The sequence below is a fragment of the Chrysemys picta genome, chromosome 21 (genome assembly GCF_011386835.1).
Source record: "Chrysemys picta bellii isolate R12L10 chromosome 21, ASM1138683v2, whole genome shotgun sequence".
NCBI lineage: Eukaryota > Metazoa > Chordata > Testudines > Emydidae > Chrysemys > Chrysemys picta.
Genome location: NC_088811.1, coordinates 16,380,101 through 16,393,834, shown reverse-complemented (window position 1 = coordinate 16,393,834; position 13,734 = coordinate 16,380,101).

Genomic DNA, 13,734 nt, shown 5'->3' with positions numbered 1-13,734 from the left:
TACAATAGAAACCTCTCAGAGATGGCTCTACACAATGGGAACTGTTTGACCCAAGTCACAGCAAAAGAGCTTTCCAGCTAGTGGGAAGAAGATATAAAAGGGGGAAAAGGACATCATGATAGTACCTCACTCTCCCCACAACAACACACCTGGAAACACCTGAGGAACAAGGACTGAACTCGGGGAAGTGATGGTCCCAGGCTAAGAGATTGCTAACCTGAGTATGAAAACCTGGGAACCCAAGCTGCAAAGCAAAGGCAGTTTGTGCCTTAAGAATCCGCCAGCCTGTTTATCAATCAGGGTGAGAATTTATTAATTCATATCCTACCTGTCTAGTATGTTACGCTCTGCTTGCGTTTTTGTTTTATTTACTAGGTAATCTGCTTTGATCTGTTTGCTATCACTTAAAATCTATCCTTTTATAATTAATAAATATTTTATGTTTCAATCCAAACCCATGTGCATTCGACTACGGTGTCTGGGGAACATCTCAGCTTGGTTACCACAAGCGTGCATGGTCCTCGTCACACTGAGGGAGAGGCGGACCGGGTATTGAACCCATATACTGGCCAGATTTGGCCAGGGCAGGATGGTACTGCTCTGGGGTCCTGGGCTGGGAGGCTGGTGGTCGGAGAGCCCGCATGTGACTGCAGCCGGGTGTGTCCCTACCTGTGTGAGTGCTGGTGGAAGTGCAGGCTTGTAGGGCTTGTCAACTTGTCACAGCAATATAGTGTGAGAGGGAGCCCAGGCTGGTGGGTCAGGGGGCTCAGTGATACCCCAGTTCCAGGTGCCACCTTGGGGGGAACCCATCACACCCCCCTTCAGCCAAGGGGTAAAGGTAACGCAGTAATGCCCAGCTGGAGGGACAGAGGGTAAATGAGGCAAAGCCCAGGCCAAGCTGCAGGGTACGATAGGCTCCCTCCCTGATGCCTAGAAAACAATGTGACCCGTTCCTGCTTCAGCTCGTACCATCTCGGCTCTGCTGACGGTGGATTTCTCCTGATGGCGAGTGCTGCTGCATTTGCCTCCTGCAAAATGCACCATGTGCCTTTGCCACGCCGTCTGCAGACCCGCTGCATGCACCGTGCAATGCCATGGCACTCCAAGCCCTGACGCCTGCACCTTTGCCAACACCGTGCTCCCAGTTTGGGAGCCAAAGGGTTAACTCTGCGTTCTGCCTGCTTCTGCCAGATGGATTTCTTTCTCCCATTTTTGTGAACTTCAGCTCCACTTCTCGAGGTACTTGGCAGTGAATAGATTTAATACTTAACTACAGTCTATTCTCACACCTCACCTGCCTGAGGAGACACAGGGAGTGATTTGCATATTTATTAAATATCTTTTAGTAGGATACACAAACCGCATTGCTACATCTCGCTCACGGTGCAGTCCTGCTGGCAGACAAAGCAATGAGAGGAGTAACACGGCATAAAGACACATTAAATATAAGTTCTGACTCGCAGAGGTGGGCGGTGCAGAGAGCAGGGGAGCGAGGCAGGTGGAAAGACTGGATCCTTAAAGCAGATCGGAAGCAGGACAGATAGAGGTTACATGGAAGAGAATCTTCTAGCTGGAGTCACTTTGCTATTGCCACACTGCCATTGGGGGCTGGCTGGCTGAATATTTCAGGGGCAGGTAGATATACACGCAGCTTGAAGCAAAACCACTTTCTGGGCTCTGCAGGTCTAGATTCCAATCAGGTCACTGCTGAGTCCTAGGTGTATAATGGGATGAACCAAAAGCCTGGATCAGAATCTCACCCCCAACCCAGGGAATTTGTGGGAAGCCCATCACAAGCCTGGCCATGGGACCAAGTTTGGGGCTGGGGGGGTAGGGAGAACGGGAGATGTAGGAAGCAATAAGGGCGCGTCACTGAGGGACTTTCCTTCCCCATCCCCCCTCCCTGTCCCAAATTCCCGAGACGTGGCAAATAAAAACGAACACTTGTGTGAAAATCCCCACCGGCTGCATGTGCCCCAGGGGGAGCCGGAATTAGATTCTCCTATTGCTTATGAAACACCCAGGGTGACATTTTCAAACATGTCGAAGTCACTTAGGCTCCTGAGTCCTATTTTCAGAAGTGCCTGAGGCACTGAGAAGCCTAAGGATTTGTCAGCACTTGAAAGACTGCAGCTGTAGCGCTTCGGCGTAGACACTTCCTAGGCGGGTGGAAGCTGTCCCGTTGCCAGAGGTAATTCACCTCCCCAAGCGGTGGTAGCTAGCGCTGTCTACCCGGGCACTTAGGTTGGCTTCACTACGTCACTCAGGGGTGTGGATTTTTCATGTCCCTGAGCAAGGGAGTTAAGACGACCTAATTTTCTAGCATAGACCTGGCCTACGTTTCACTGAAAATTAACTGGAGATAGTTTTCTAAGGGCCATATCCTACAAGTGCCTACAGTTCCCCTGCATTTTTAGGCACATTTGGAAATCCCACTGAATTTCTAGGTGCCTAAATACCTTTAAAATCTGACCCTTGGGGACTTTTGAAAATTTTATCTTTGGTCAGAAATGAAACTGGAAAAGGAAGTTACTCGCCACAGACTAGTAACGGTTGGTCTACACACACTTTCTGCACCAATTTAACGTAATCATTTTTTCTACCAAATTAGTAGGAGAGGTAGATACACTGGAGGGTAGGGATAAGGTCCAGAGTGACCTAGACAAATTAGAGGATTGGGCCAAAAGAAATCTGATGAGGTTCAACAAGGACAAGTGCAGAGTCCTGCACTTAGGACAAAAGAATCCCTGGCACCGCTACAGGCTGGGGACCGACTGGCTAAGCAGCAGTTCTGCAGAAAAGGACCTGGGGATTACAGTGGATGAGAAGCTGGATATGAGTCAGCAGTGTGCCCTTGTTGCCAAGAAGGCCAACAGCATATTGGGCTGTATTACTAGGAGCATTGCCAGCAGATTGAGAGAAGTGATTATTCCCCTCTATTCGGCACTGGTGAGGCCACATCTGGAATATTGCATCCAGTTTTGGGCCCTGCCCACAGAAGGGCTGTGGACAAATTGGAGAGAGTCCAGTGGAGGGCAACGGAAATGGTCGGGGCTGGGGCACATGACTTACGAGGAGAGGCTGAGGGAACTGGGGTTATTTACTCTACAGACAAGAAGAGTGAGGGGGGATTTGATAGCAGCCTTCAACTACCTGAAGGGGGGTTCCAAAGAGGATGGAGCTCGGCTGTTCTCAGTGGTAGCAGATGACAGAACAAGGAGCAATGGTCTCAAGTTGCAGTGGGGGAGGTTTAGGTTGGATATTAGGAAAAACTTTTTCACTAGGAGGGTGGTGAAGCACTGGAATGGGTTACCTAGGGAGGTGGTGGAATCTCCTTCCTTAGAGGTTTTTAAGGTCAGGCTTGACAAAGCCCTGGCTGGGATGATTTAGTTGGCGTTGGTCCTGCTTTGAGCAGGGGGTTGGACTAGATGACCTCCTGAGGTCCCTTCCAACCCTGATATTCTATGATTCTATGACTTCAAAAACTGTGTAGAAATGCACTAGCATTTCGGAGGATACCAGGCAGAGCAAGGAGTTAGCATCATTCATAAAACCTAACCTCTTTATGTTGCTAAGTGCTGGACCCAGGTTTTTGCCTGATTTCATACTACCGCTAGCAAACCCAATTTACCAAGAAGTCTCCAGCTCTGACTATTCATTTCAACCCACTCTGGCTTAGCTGGAGATTTCCCATAATGCTGTGACTAAAATCTCGCTCTTCATTACAAAAACAAAAACACAAAAACCAAAAAAACACCCACAACTCACTTGCCTTGTTCCAGGAAACTCAACACCAATTCTTAATACAAAAATACCTTTAGTAAAACCACGTTCTTGAACATAGCCAATCCCAGACAAACAACAACCCCTGCAATAAAGCCCTCGGGCAATTATAGAACTACATTTCCCAAGAGAGCACTGGACTGGGGTCATAGTTCCTACTGCCCAATCTAAAGCCCTTGATTTCAGGTCACACATGCTTTTGGCCTTGATTCACTAAATATGTGCTGATTGCACGGCAGGGTCCCACAACTGGAATAGGAGTAGATGCTGCATTGACTTCAGTGCAACTATTCATGTGCTTAAAAATAGGCAAGTGCTGAAGTGCCTTGCTGAATCAGAGGCTTAATTGGCAAGGAAGGCACCCAGGGTAAGTAGCACTTTTTACCTCTCAGTGACTCTGTTGTATAAGCAAAACCTGTAATTTACAAATAGCGGCGCCAACAAATGACTAGAGGGTGGAAGTCATTGCCACAGGAAGTTGGTGGGGCCAAGAAATTAACAAGTTTCAAAAAGGGATTGGACATGGAGATGGATATCAGCGTTAGACTAGTTCATGCTAACAGCAGTTTTGGCAGGGATACTAAATCTTGTACTCGGGATCAGGCTGAGACCTATTTGGGGGTATGGAGGCAGATTATCCCACATCTGTAAGCAAAGCAGAGGCAGGACACTGGACTATATGGACCCCTGCTCTGATCCAGCCTGCAATTCCTATGTCCTTTGAAGTACCTTTCACAGGACATAAATGACAACCTTATGTACCCGTCTCGCTCTGGCTTTTGTAGAAGACATGACTTCTACGCTCAGCTTCCTATTCAGAAAGGACAAACCATTCATAGTAAACCTCTTCTGAAAGTCCTCTTAAAGGAAGAGACCACAGCCTTTGGATGCCTTCATTTTACCCAATATTCTCCCTGCCCTAGGGTCAGACTTGCATATTTCAGGCTGCACCAAGCAAAACCAAGTCATCTGGCTGGAAAAAGAGAAACAAAAACCATTTGCTCCCTTGGGTGAAATCATGACCCCATTGAAATAAATGCGAAATTTACCCCTGACGTCAGTGGAGTTAGGATTTCACCCCCTTCACATACACTGCCTGTGACCTGTATTTCCTAATACATGCATTTCTATAGTCCTACTAATGGACGCGACTTAACGCCAGCATTTAGACCACAAACAAATGCTAGTTAGCTGGTTAAAGTCTTCCATGCTTCATGCCACACCTTCTATCCCCAAGCTAACACGTACACCATAAGAGGTCCCCAATGATATATAATAATTTATAGCTGCTGCTAACCGACCAGCAAAGTTCTGGAGCTTTTTAGGGGTGACAAGGAGGAGAAGAGCTTCAGGGAAACAGGGCAAAGGCTAGGGTACATAACCGGGCCGCAGGACCACTGGGTTCCAGGCCCAGCTCTGCTACTGATTGTGTGACCTGGAGGCAAGTCCCTTTCCTGTCTCAGAGCCAGTTTTGCTTGTAAAAGTGTGTGCGTGTGTGTGGAATGACTTACGTACCACACGGGCGACGTGAGGTTTAATTCATTTATAGCTGTAAAGTGCTTTGGGAATGTTGGCTGAAAGACGCGGTGGAAGTGCAAATTATTGTTGTTAGAGGGTCTCCGCTCTCAGAGAGCTGCAGTTCTAATATGATGTAATGTATCACCAGGTAAGTCTGTTTTACACAGTGTCTTTAGTACAAATTGGGAGTTAAGGCAGAGTTAAGTAAAGCTCAGGGATGGATGTCTCTCCAATTCACGCTCTAGGCCCAGCACGAGCAGTTGAGCTAGATGCAAGAATTGCTGTTCAGGTAGGGTTGACAGGCGTCTGGTTTTTGACTGGAACTCTTGGTCGAAAAGGGACCCTGGCGGGTGCCGACCAAGCTGTTAAAAGTCCAGTTGGCAGCGCAGCAGGGCTAAGGCAGGTTTCCTACTTGCCCTGGTTCCGCACGGCTCCCAGAATTGGCAGCCAGGTCCCTGCAGCCCATAGGAATAGGGAGGCTTTGCCCTGAGTGGCGGCGCCGCAGCTCCCATTGCCCGGGAACCACGACCAATGGGAGCTGCAGGGGCGGCGCCTGTGGGCGAGTGGGCAGCACGTGAGCCTCTCTGGCTGCCCATGCGCCTAGGGGGCACAGGGACCTGACAGCCGCTTCCTGAGAGCCACGGTAAAAGCCACTGGGACCCTGCACCCCAAACTCCTCATCCCCGGCCCCACCCCAGAGCCCGCAACCCCAGCCGGAGCCCTCACCCCCCCCGCGCCCTCCTGCCCCAGCCCAGAGCCCTCTCCCGCACTCTGAACCCCTCATTTCTGGCCCCACCCCAGAGCCTGCCACCCTAGCCGGTGCCCTCACTCCACTCCCACACCCCAACCCCTGCCCCAACCCAGTGAAAGTAAGAGAGGGTGGGGGAGAGTGAGTGATGGAGGGAGGGGGGATTGAGCAAGTGTGGGGCGAGACCTCAGAGAAGGGGCAGGGCCTGGGGAAAGGGAAGGGGCGGGGCCTCGGGGTAGGGGTGGGGCAGGAGTTCATTTTTGTGCAATTAGAAAGTTGGCAACCTTATATGCAGGTCAAACTGGACCATCCAAACAGTCCCTTCTGGCCTTGAAATCTACAGATGGCATGAAACCAGTTAGAAACTTAGAGCAATGAGACTTAGCAGAGAGAACTTAAGAGGCCTGGCCAACGGAGAAAAGAGCTGTTTTCATGTGAGATTTGAAACTAGATGTCAAATTAATGAGGCAGAGAACAACAAAGGCTCTCTTGCCCTCCTGGTGCTGTAAATATATGTGCGGGGCAGGGTTTCAATGGAGGGTAACGGTGAATTGCTAGACAGGCCCTCCGGAGGGTCAGAATGGCATTGTGTTAGGTGGGTTGCAGTAGGTGCTCTGGCCGGGCACGGCCTCGCGTTAGACAGGAGCGATGGACGGTTTTCCCAGGAGCAGGCAGAACTGTTTAGAAGGCCGAGTCCACCCCAGTGGTGCCCCTTGCACCCAGCATGGTACCCTGCGCTCTTGTCTGCGGGGGAGCTGAGCTGCTGTGCCATATACGGTCGTGTGCCGGAAACCACCATCCAACCGGGGGCTGGCCCTCTTTTCACCACGCCCGGTCTGGAGCAGAGCAAAAGCTGGATCTTTCTGCACCCTTTTGTTCTCAGTTCACTGCTGTCCTCGTCTGTGTTCAATCTCTCTCACTCTAGATGGCTGCTAATATATTGTTCGTCCTTCAGCCGCTGGGCTAACTGACCTTCAGTGGGCACCATGGAACAGAGGTAACCAACCGAGTTACCACGGGGGGCCCAGTGCCCCTCGTCCTCATCCCAGAGCTGGTCCTTCCAAGGCAAGATTGAGACGCCTGGAGGGGGCTGGACTGGGATTCAGGACACCTGGGTTCTATTCTTGGGCAAGTCACTCCCCTCTCCCTGCCCTTTGCCTGTCTTGTCCATTTTGATTGCAAGCTCCTGGGGCAGGGACTGTCTCTCACTGCACGTAACATGCCTAGCACAATAGGTCCCTGATCTCAGTTGGGCCTCTAGGTGCTCTTACGATACCAAGAGCGTGTTCTGTGTTCCACAGCCCTTCTTTGAAGGATCTAAGCTTCTCCCAGCCGTCACATAGAGGGAAGTGTTATCCCTACTTCACAGACAAGGAACTGAGGCACGCAACGGTTAAATGACTCTTCCAAGGAGCCTTCAGGACTTGAACCCAGCTCTCCTGACACCCAGTCCAGTGCCTTGACCACAAGCTCAACTACCACTGCGTGTGCCCCTTCTGTCCTCATTCGGTGGGTCACTAGAGGCCTCCAGGCTCTGGGTTTGCCAAGTACAGCACTAAGAAAAAGATGAGCATCTGCCTTCGCTTCCAGCAGCACCAAAGGCCAGTCTCTCAAAGGCCGGGCAGGTGGCTTGGCCTAGAATTTTTCCCTCCTTGCCCAGCGTCTTAAGACTCAGCAGTTGCCAGTTTTGGTTGGATGTATTTCTGGCGCGTTCATCACATGACAATCTTTCATTAAAGATTAATCTTCAAGTCCCGGAGCAGCCAGTGAGACCAAAAGAAAAAGGACTTGACGGGCTTTTCCCTGTGTGCAAACCCGGAGGGCTGGCAACCCTCAGACTCCGTGAAGCGAGAGGGCTGCAGGCGTTCAGCCAGGCGACACTGGCGTGAAGTCGGGACGGATCGGTGGTTCCTTGCTCTGCGGGCTGTGAGAACGTGTCACTTCGGGAAGGAGCAGCCAACACGCGGCCACGTGGACGTGGGAGACAAATTGCTTTAAGATGGAAATGCCTCTGGATTTCGCCCTCTGTGACTCAGTAGCGTTAGCATGAGTGCTCCTAACCCGACATTCACACGCACAAAGCGGCTCAGAGCTTCTGCTTTGCAGCGTCTCTGCTGGGTATGCTCCCGCTCCTATGAGAAGAGAAGGGGGGCGGTGCATGGCCGGGAGGAAGGCTGGCTCTGTGCCTGTTTGCCCCTCCACCTCTTGCTTCCTTGGCACCAAGGTGGGGCCTGGGAGAGGGAGCTGGAGGGAAGCCCGTCATTACACATCTCTGGTTTTCAGAGGTCCTGAGCACCCGCAGCGCCAGCTGAAGTCAAGAGAAGATGCAGTTGGGCAGGACCTGGGAAAAGCAGGCTCCCAGATGGTTTCAGGCAGAGCTTCTCCCGCCAAGGAAGACTGAGAGGACGTGAGAGGGAGGGGCCAGGACCAGGACTCTGGGTCTGAGCCCCTCTCCTCCGAGCTCCGGGGAAATTCAGATCTGCATCCAAATGTTACGGCTTGGGCTCGTCTCTGCTTCATGGGCTGGGCAGCGTCACCCTTGGCTCAGACAAGACAGTGGGGGGTAGAGAAGCCAAACAGTGCAAAAAATAAGGCATCCCGGAGCCTCCTTGCGGAGCCTATCTTCAGCTGGTATAAATCAGTCACTGTGATGGCCCTGCACTGCGTTACTCCAGCCCAGGATCTCAGAACTTGGGTGCAGGAGCAGCCACTGGTGGTCTGAGAAGGACAGATCACAGCCGGATTGTTTAGCTGGGCTTAAGGAGAAAGAGGCTCTAGGCTTCTGACTGGTCTCAGGACCCTGTTTCTTGTTGCTCACTGATTAGCAAGGTGTGTGTGTTGGTACGGCGGCTGGATTGGGAAGTGACGGACTACGATAGAGTAGATCTTCACGTCTCTGACCGCAGAGGTGGATCTGTTCACAAGACTAGATTTAAACCCCCTCAGACTTCAGGGAAGTTTGAAGCAGCCCCCAAATTCACTGCTCCTATCCATCCCTACAAGGTGGATTCAGACAGCCACCCCCAGCCAAACTCCTTCAAACTTTGGAGACGCTGAAGTCTAAATCTGGCTCCAGGCTTTGTGGCATGGTCCTATGTCTCGGGGCAGGTGACTGTTTTGCTGCCAATACCCATCCGCCACTGATCCTGCTGCCGTGTTTGTCTTTCCACCCTTTCTGAAATCGCACCGCCATGTCGGAGAATGCTGATTGGCCAGCATTGCTGTGCCATCAGTCTAACAAGCCATGCTTTGCCAGCTGTCCAGAACAGTTCTGCACTAGGGATGAACCATAGGGTGTGATTATTTGGCTAGACTTCTCAGGATTACACCACAGGTTTCAATTAACTGGGTTAACCTCTTTGGTGCCCTGTGGATGTTCTGCACCTGTCCAGAAAAGTGATACCCGGCAAACCCTGAAGTCAAATGCCTCATGTCCTGTTGCATTAGTTGCCAGGCTAAGGGAAACCATTTGGCCCCAGAGAGTACACCAGGTCTGGTGCTCCAGGGGTTAATGTTGTTGGCCTCTATCTTGATCCTACTAGCAGAGACACAAGAGCCAGAAAGAGCCGTTACACAGCAGCCTGTCTATGCAAAGGTCCAAGAAAGGGACTGGTCTATGTTGTCAGTAGCTACCGGTGTGGCGCTCTGCCCTTGTTCGATGATGATAAGAGTCGGCCGCATGCGTGTTCCCTCTGTGTGCTGCCCCGGCTGTGTGCAGATCGCTGACACAGCAAACCCCGAGAGAACCCCCAAAGACCACAGACTCTAGTAAGGTATGAAGGAACCCAAGCCAGGTTTATTGTCAAAGGAAGCACAGTAATAGTTTCCCGTAGACACACTAAGAATTTGTGCCCCCTGGCGATGGACCAGCTCAGTCAGTGGCGGGACTTTCCACTGCCCCCTAGGCCAGACAAAGATGTGCAGGCCGGGACCTACTTTTATACAGTTACGGGACAGATTACTCATCCCTACTGATGTATTGAAGTACAGCCCCTTGACTCATTAGGGTGCTGTCTTCCCCTTTGATCATGTTGTTTCAAACAAACAGATCTATCCATCATGCTGTCCTTTTGACCCTGTCTTTAAGATGCATCTGCTTGTTCCTTGTTATCTCTGTGGAGTGTCCTCGTATCGGGATGTCCTGGTGCCATCTTGGCACAAGTTCCTCTTATTAGCACTTATATGTGGATGCACCTGCTTCTAGCAGCCCTCTTCTCGCCAACTTCTGTGAGTGGGACCTGCCTCTGGCTCACAGCCCAGCTTTTGCTTAGCAATGCCTGGAAGTACTTTGGTTCAGGCTTCAGGCCTCAGACTGGGCCTTTGATACAAGAGTTTATGTTTCAGGGCCTCATCTTACTACAGTCTACACCAGAGCTCTGCTTGGAACCCAGTGGCTCGTGGTGGACGACTACCACCATCAGCACAGACCTAATTTCCCTCCTCCCCATACACCAGAGAGAACGTGTGAGCCTTCAGCACACTGGAGCAGCCAGTGAGACCAAAAAAAAAAAAGGACTTGACAGGCTTTTCCCTTTGTGCAATGCAAGTGAGTAATAATAAAGTGCGTTGCAAATACCTAACGGAGATGGTGGGGCTGGAGACGGCGGCTGCGGCCTGGGTTCTGCTGACCCTGGCATTGTTACTACCTGAAGGGAAAGGGCCGCTATAAAATATTGAAAGGAACTAATAGAAAGCACGACAGCATGACTAATGGAGTGGAGAGAGGAGGTGGGGCAGGCCAGCCAGGCAGTTCCCATGCCTGCTTGTTTTGTTCCAAGTTGTCAGTGGATGCGAAAACCCAGGCTGCTCGAGAGCCAAGTGAAGCATGAGCAATGGAGAAAGTGCAACCGCAGGAGAAAAGCCGCAGGAGGGAGTGGGAGTGAACGTGCAGGAGCCCTGCAGCAGCGGGACAGCAGTTGCACCAATGGGTAGGATGTTTGAGGGAAGGAGGAGAAGCCGAAGGAACAGGAGATGCCCAGTTGAGTAGCCGGGGTTTTCCCCCAGCCTCTAGCTTCACACTTTCTCTAACTTGTGAAGCCACATTGCATAAATAAATAAAATCAATGAAGATATCCCATCTCCTAGAACTGGAAGGGACCTTGCAAGGTCATCGAGTCCAGCCCCCAGCCTTCACTAGCAGGGCCAAGTACTGATTTTGCCCCAGATTCTTAAGTGGCCCCCTCAAGGATTGAACTCACAACCCTGGGTTTAGCAGGTCAATGCTCAGACCACTGAGCTATCCCTCCCTCCATCCATCCATCATGGCTACCAGCCCGTGGCCAAGGAGGCCTGGATAGGACCCTATTCAGAACCTGTCAGTGTTGATCCCTAGTCACAAACAGGAGTTCACTGGTTCAGACCTTCCCCATTCTGCCAAGCTCCTCCGGTCCTGTGGAGCAAGACTCCAAATCCAGATATTGAACTTAAACTACTGCGCAGCATTGCTGTGTGGCTGTTGAGCAGCTGCCATGTTCCACCCCAGAGGTGGCTGCATTTCAGTGGCGGGTCAAGCCATCCCCAAGTGCAAGACCACCGGGATTCTTGTCCAGGGGAGGCCGTTGTCATCCTTTTTTGACCTCTGTCTGCCAGTAGTGAAGGCTCAGCTTTGCCAAGAGCCTGTTCCCCGAGGTCGGGCCACTTCTTCCAGACCCAGATGGGCCACTGGAGCATGTGGATGACTGCAAAGAATGGCCTCATGGTGGCCCCTGTGTGGTCACTTTCTGTCGTTGCTCTGTGCAGTGAATAGCGAGCCGGGATGTACTCCCCCAAGACAGGGACTGTGGTGACTCGAGCAGCAATCCACACCCACCCACCCCAGCTCTGCTCCACAGCGGAGAAGTGGTGCCCACTGAGGAGCAATGTTGGATAGAGCACCAGGCAAGGACTCAGGACATCCGTGTTCTCTTCCCGGGTCTACGGGGTGGCCTTGGGCAAGTCACGTCACCGCTCCGTGCCTCAGTTTCCCCATCTGTAAATTGGGGGTAATGATACTGAACCTGCTCTTATCACGCACTTTCAGATCTACTGAGGAAAAGCCTAGTAGGTATTATTATTATTTCTGCTACTGCTCTCGTCTGCCTGCTGATGGCTTCCCTCTCTCCAGCGCCGCTGCCCGTTAATAAAATATTTTAATTTACATTTTGTAGCCCTGATTAGACAAGCCTTGGGAGCGAGGGGGATGGGAGAGGGGGACAGCGAGGCTATGTCGGGGGCGGAGGTTTCTCTTTCCTCCTGAAGAGCTGTCAGAATCGTTTACGGGTAGGCAAATTGGCAGACAGGTGACAGAACTAACTGGCAGGCTCTGCTCCCAGCTGGGGTTACCACCTCGGCTCTGACGCCAGGAGAGTACGGTGAGGGGCTGGGAGCGAGAGGATGAGCTAGGAATCTAAGCCAACGCGCTACCAGGGCTCGGCGCCCTTACACTGGAGTGAAGGGAACGTTTTGCATGAGTCACGGCACAGTAGCACCCAGAGAGAAACAAGGTGAAAGGAGCAGAGGGAGAGCCGGACTCCTGACACCAGCATTGTCACTTCCAGAAGCAGGAGTCGGACCCCCAAACCAGTCGTGAGATTGGCTTAGAAATCACGAGATCTTAAAAGTGCCGCAGTTGGGGTCTCTTTAATTGGCCTGATGGTGCGAGAGCCTGGGGGGGGGGGGTGTCACATTTTCAAGCTTTTCACTGCAGCCGCCAGGGCCAGAAATGGACTTCTTTTTAAAACAAAATGAATGCAGAGATTGACGCACATTCACATGAATCCAGGAGCTGGAGCATTAATAAAAGCACTGGATACAATGAGACTCATGATAAAGTCATGAGAGCTGGCAACACAGCCTGGGAATGGCTTGAGGGACACATAATGGTTCAAAGGAAGGGAGGTTCTTTTATCTAACAGCCCCGCTCCTGTCTGCCTCCGGCTCTGGAGAACGGTTGGCATCCTTTCTGTCCAGGTATATGGAGCCAAAATCTGTCTTAAAGAGGAGGCGTCTATGAAAGAAAACAACTACAGCTACAGCCACAACCACATACAGATTGCACACAGCTCGAGTCCCAGCTTTGTCTCTCTTGTTTATCAGGGTCCACATCATGCCTGGAACTCTTCACATCATGTAGAGACATCTAGTGGCTAAATAATGTATTGAAAGATAATCTATCATTGCACCTTCCATTGGCTGGGACTTTTCAAATGCCATAACCCACACCTTTCACTTCCACTTCCCCGGCATTGTCATGGCCACTTGTTCTCTGGGACTACCCCTGCACTGCTGCTCCATTAATACGTCCCTGGACTGTGTGGGGGCAGGGCTACCACCTGGTGACCCCGGCTGTCCAGCTCAGAGATTGGGTGCAGATGCAGAGACTGGGAAGATCTTGGCTCTGAAAACCGTGTAGCGGCTTCTTTACAGTCCTTGCACTCTGGGGAGCCTTTTCCTTTCTCCCGTCTGTTGTCTCTCTCGCCCGACACTCTCATTTCCTTTCTCGTTCATTGTCTTGGGGGCTTTCGTTGTTGTTTCATTGTTGCCACTTGGTTTTGAAATCCCTTTTCTTCTCCTCTGCGCCACAGGGATTGAAAGTTTCCTAGTCAGTTACTGTATAATTAGCCACAGCCGGAGTCTATCCCCCCCGCCAGGCAAGGATGGGCCTTGTGAGGTCGGATTTGACTCTGTACAAGTTGGATTCTCTCCTG